The 6,000-nt window shown below is 46.4% G+C and overlaps 1 protein-coding gene across 9 annotated transcripts in view; it reads right to left on the bottom strand.

The window, feature by feature from the left end:
• The window catches only part of CRTC1 (CREB regulated transcription coactivator 1), a 37,128-nt gene that overhangs the window by 30,793 nt on the left and 335 nt on the right, over positions 1-6,000 (bottom strand). The gene's annotated exons all lie outside the window — the stretch shown is intronic.

Consider the following 6,000-nt stretch of genomic DNA (forward strand, 5'->3'; position numbering starts at 1 on the left):
GTGGCACAGCTGTGCTGGACTGGGACTGGGAAGCTCCCAGGGCCCCTCACAGCCTCACCCACCTCACGGCAATGCCATGAGGATCACAGGGAGAGGCAAGGGAATTTGGTAAGCAGCCATCTCTGAGGTAGCCCGTATCTTATGCAGTCTGCCCCCTCCCCCCGATGAGGAAGGACACCTGGCTTCTTCTGTGGCTGATTTTAGGAGAGCTTTAAAACACTGGCTAGGAAGGACACCTGGCTTCTTCTGTGGCTGATTTTAGGAGAGTATTAAAACACTGGCTAGGAAGGACACCTGGCTTCTTCTGTAGCTGATTTTAGGAGAGCATTGAAAAACACTGGCTAGGAAGGACACCCGGCTTCTTCTGAAGCTGATTTTAGGAGAGCTTTAAAACACTGGCTAGGAAGGACACCCGGCTTCTTCTGTGGCTGATTTTAGGAGAGCTTTAAAACACTGGCTATCTCCAGCTTCAAACAAAAGTGTTATGGTGTTTGCTGCTGTTGAATAATGGCAATTGTATTATTACAATCATTATTATCAGTAGTAGTAGCATTGTTATTACACATTGCATTTATAAACCCACCTTCTTTTGCCTGTGGGAACTCAGTGTGGGTTACACAGTTCCGTTTCATCCTCACAACATCATCCCTGGGTGGGAGGTTAGACTGAAAGGGAACGACTGGGCTTCAATCACCAGTGAACGATCCGGAGACTAGAACCTGGATTTCCCAGTCCTCAGCCCAGTACCACCAAGCCACACCAGCTTGGAAACTTTTTTTAATGTCTCAATGGTAAGGTGCTTTTGTCATTTTACTCATCTATATCGCAGCCTTGGGAAGATCGTGGGTTTGAAAGGTATCACAGAAATATGTCAAAGTAGATTTTCATACTTTTTTTTTCTCTGAGCAGAAATAGAAGCATGAGGCGGAAATGGCAGAGATCTTGCCCTTCCCCATTCTGGTGCCCTCCTGTTCTGCTGGACCAGCCAGCTCCCACTGGTATTGTTGGCAGGAGCGGAGAATCTGGAATTCGAAATCCAACAGAAATGAGGGCCATGAGGATTTGGGAGCAGGGACAGAAAACTGGACAGGCCCAAGGCAGGCCCAAGTTCAGATCCTCATTCAGCCAAGAAGCTTGTTATACAATGCCGGCCCTGAGATGCCCAATCTCAGATTAACCTGCCTCACCGAGTGCTTTTGAGAATAAAGCGAAGGATGCAGGAGAGCTACTTGATGCCACTCCAAGCTCCTGGAGAATAAAAATAAAACATAATGAAATGAAGCCTCTTCTCATGCTGCTGCTTCACAACTGCTATTTTATGGGGGGGGGGGGGCAAACTGTAGTCCACATCATAGCTGTTTATGCTGATCTATTCGAATCCCACAATCCCAGTGTTTTAAAAACACAGGGCCATTATCTGACAAGAATGGACCAACATTTGATCTACTTACAGCAAATATATCATTAGCAGAGAAACTCCATCACATGTGGAACAAACCTTGTTTCATAACATACATAGCGTTTTAGTGTCTGTCCTAGCCTTGGTGTTCCTCGGACAGGACAACTTAAGTATGATTTGTGTTTGAGTTGCTCTGTGCTCCAAAGCCTTCGGCTGAAGTATGTGAAAAGTAACTTTCCAGATGGATTGATCCTTTGTGCTATGCTGGTCATTTGTGGCACATGGGCTGTTTAAACCAGGCTGAAAGGCACTATGATGGGGGCAGCTGCCTGAAATGAAATAGGGGAGTAGGGAGAGAAACACCAACTTGTTTCTCTGCTGATTTGCACAGAGGCAATCCCAACACACAAGAGGCAACCAGACAAGGGGTGTTTCAGAAATCTGCCCCAGTGGCTTCTACCAGCCAAGCTGATATAAACGGGCAAAGCAAACCATACATTTAGTGCTCATCTCTCTCTCAAGAGACCGGTTGCCAAAATGACCCTGGGCTAGAAATTTCAAAGAGCATTCCTGTAAGCTCTAAATAAGGACTCGCCACTGGCTGATCCAGGGGGTCACATCCCCAGGGTCACATCACCTCCCCCAGTTGCCAAAGTACTGGTGAACTAGGCATCCAAGGAGTCTGGGCTTTTGGTAACAGGATTTGCCAGTGGGCAAATTGGGCGTATTTTGGTTTTGTCATCCTTTGGAGGTCAGGGAAGGGCTAGATCCTCAGTCCCCAACCTTCTTCTTAGAGGGTCATTCTAGCAAAACTAACCACTGATTAGAACACTTACTCCCTGGCAAGAGGGAAGCAAATTCAGTACTGCAAGAACGGAACCAATTCAAAAGGTGCATTCAGAATACATTCTCCCAAAGGTTCCACATCACAGCATCCAGAATAGCAACAAACCCAAAGTTATTATAAAGGCTTCAGCAACATACTTTAAAAAGGTACTTCATTCACCCTGTCAGAAAACAGCTGAGGTCAGCCAGGTCTGTCCACAACTTTAAGCAAAAATCAACTACAAAATGATGATAGTAAGCAGCGATATTCGGTTCTTATCTGGCTTATCTCAGAACCTCCAAAAAGCAAACATTTATGCGATCCTGACATGAAGGAACTCGAAAGAGGAACTTTAATTCAACTGTATACTCAGTTATTTCTGTTTGGCTCCCACAATCCCATTTTGTGGGATTACACACACAAGCATATGAGCAAGGAGACACAGGCAAGGAAATGACAATGAAAAAGCTAGGTGTTATTAAGTCTAAAGAAGGAAATGCATATGCAAAAATGTGAGACTACCTGGTTGAGGACCAAGCCAGAGAACGGCTTTGATAATCGCACTCTAATTTGTACTTACATGTTTTTCCAAAAGGCACAGGAGACTTGGAGGCACTGGAAGGAAGGTGCCCTGGGTGCCAATTAAGGTGTTAAAGGGATAATATTATCTGTGTTGCATTTGTCATGGGTACTCCAATTCCACGTCTGATCTGACATAAAGGAACAATTGTCAAGGTTCGTGCAAGAACCCGCATCACTTGCTGGATTTGCAAATGCAAAATATTTTCGCTTGGCTTTTTTGGTAGCGTGCAGGCAATGCCAAAGAGAAGACCGTGCAGGTGTGAAGGGCTATTTTCATTTGTCTGGGCAGAACTTTGAACAACAAGGCACACGGAAACCAGATAAATACTCCCCATCCCCGACTCATTGAGGACTACTCTGCTAATATTGTCTGGGAAGCATCCCCTGAATGCAGCATCCCCTACTTACACTTCTGTATCTATCAGAGCTGTTCTTCTGCAATATATTTTTTATATATTGCAATAGTCTGCAATAGTTAAGCTTCAGTGTGAAGGCAAGAAAAAAATGGCTAATATCAGAGAAAGGCCTCTTCCATGGGTAGCCTCCCATGAAAACAGCAATCCCCTACAATGACTTTTGGCCTCACCAGTCAACGCCCCTCGAATCCATACTCTCTAAACTGACACAACATTTCCCCGCAACAGTACAAGGTGGTGCCTGTAACAAACAAAGCAGCACAGTGCGAGCCTGAACTACAGGAGTTGTGCAACATGGCATACAACTCCATACATATGGAGCAAACATACACAAGGATGCATGCAGATGTTCACTGGATATTAGGTTGCGCCAGGTGATCAAGAGAGCTCCAATCCCTACCCCGAAGAGAAATTATCCTGAAAGGGCCATGATTACCATGACCATCTGACCGGAAGGGTAATACTTGCTAAAGGGGTCATTCCGGAACGGAGAGGGTCAGTCAAGGCTCACTCGCCAGCAAACTGATTCCAATGCACCCACCAGGGGATGGCCAGTCAGCCTTCTGCAACTTAACCTGCTCAGAAAAGCCACCTTCCCCACCCAGTAGAGAGAGAAGGTATAGATACATTTTCTTCTTTTTAACACTCCATGCTGCCAACCAACACCAACATCAACACCAAAGGAAACATCTGTTTAAATTACCCCTTCTCCTTCAACCAGACTTTTTAAAAATCATGGAGCTGCTGCTACAGGGATCCTCTGCTGTCCCTCCCTAACTCTTGTACGTTGCACGTTCAGGAGGATAGGAAGGAAACCATTCTCGTTTTCCTAAAAGAACAAGTGTGTGTTACACGTCCTTGCTCTCAGAACTGCTCACCCAATATGGGGAAGCGGGCAGTGTTCTTATGCCTTCTCCAATTCAGGAACCCACACAACCAATTAAGGTGGTATAACCAGCTCCCATCTCTACAGAAAGAGAATTATGCTCCTTTTCCACCAAATGTAGGCAACAGCTTGATGCCAATCCACATCCCCTTGCGGCCACCATAACAAGCAATCATAGGAACAGAGAGAAAAGCGAAGAAGACAGCCGAAGGCATTCCTCAAGCCACTCAGTGCAAAATAACAGTGCATTCATCCTCTCATTCACAAAAAGAAAGGAATCACACGTCCCCTTGCTCCAGCTAAAGGTATGTGTTTTTATTGATACTGGTTTGGCTGAAGACTTATAGGTTTTGACATTTGTAAATCATGGTTTCCAATGATAAACTCCACTCCCAACCCCACAGATGGATTTTGAATCACACCTTTCTAATTCCCTCCATGCATTGAGAAGGGGAAGTACTTTAATCACTGTTTATGTTTGAATATGCTAGCCTGGGGCTTGAGCTCCTTTCACCATGCCTTCCCCGCCATATACAAGGGGATTGATCACACCAGGATAGACAGATAAAATGGAAAAGGGTCACTAAACTCTCCCACCTTTCACATAAACTGGATATTAATTCCTTTTTATCCTATAATTACTCTTCTATCTAACAAGGGTTCATTAGTTAAGCTCCCTTCTTTAGAATTCCTTCCTAACTCCACATGGAAGGGTGGTTAGAAAGGAACCTGGGATTAGGAAGGTACCACACAGAAAGATACCCTACTCTCCCATTCATAAATGAGACAATCATCAATTCTCCCCTACAACTCTCCAGAATATGCGTAGAAAGGGAGGTAACTTTTCTGCACTGTTGTTCTGCACATAAAAGCGGGTGCTCTTAACCTCCTCATTCCTTAAGCATTCTTCCTAATTTTATATGCAACAAGGCGGGGAGGATCACATGTTCACATATAATAAGGGAGTTTAATTATCCCTGTATACATGTGTGTGGCTTTCAATTTCAATTCTAAAGTTGGCGAAAGGGATTCCTCCCTCCAAGGCATCATGGAAGTCCGTCTACTTCACAACTTCTTCACCTATGCATATGGGAAGAAGCGTTAACATTCCCCTACTAATAAAATAAGGAGGTAGTTAGTGGTATCTGCATCCCACACACCCAGACCTATTAGGATCTAACCCCCCACCAAATATTCATTACCCTTCTTTGAGAGAAAAGGAGAAGAATACCAAAATCACCCAACCTTTCAGCAGGAGAAGATCAGGAGCTGTTTCCTTTTTACTGATCTCTTCTCCCAGTACTTAAATACCCTAAACATATTGGGGAGGGGTTGTACTCCAACCCCCTTTTTTGTTTACTGGGCTGTTACTCTTCCACTCCCAAACACCGAGGGTGTGGTTTTATGCAAACCCCCTCCTTCTTTTTAAGGAAAGAGAAATCCATTCATTCATTAATTTATTGCAGTTACTTCTACACCACCTCTCCAGATGCAAAGGCTTCCAAAGTAACTTACAAGTAACGTAATGGCATGCAAATAGAATCACTGCAATATTCCATTTATCAGGGTGCAAGCAGGCACGGCATGAAACTCCTACAACTTCCAGCATCGCGCAGACGGCCCTCGAGCGAGCCTCCCTTCCGCGGGGCAGGCGCGGGGGCACGCTCAGCCCCCCTGCCCCACCGGGGGCTGCCAAGGGGGCCCGCAACTTTCCCCCGCTCGGCGAGCACGAGACGGCGCCGCGTCTCCCGCGCCCCTCCCGCGCCCGGGGAGCAGCACGCCCTCCGCAGACCCGCTCCCGCGGGCGCCCCCTCCCCAGGCCCGGGGGCGATCCTGCGCCGCCCCCGCCCCGGCGCCCCCGCCCCGGGCGCGACGGCCCCCCCAGCGGGGC

Source organism: Varanus komodoensis, unplaced genomic scaffold, assembly GCF_004798865.1.
Source record: "Varanus komodoensis strain SLA01 unplaced genomic scaffold, ASM479886v1 scaffold80, whole genome shotgun sequence".
In the NCBI taxonomy this organism is placed as follows: Eukaryota; Metazoa; Chordata; class Lepidosauria; order Squamata; family Varanidae; genus Varanus; species Varanus komodoensis.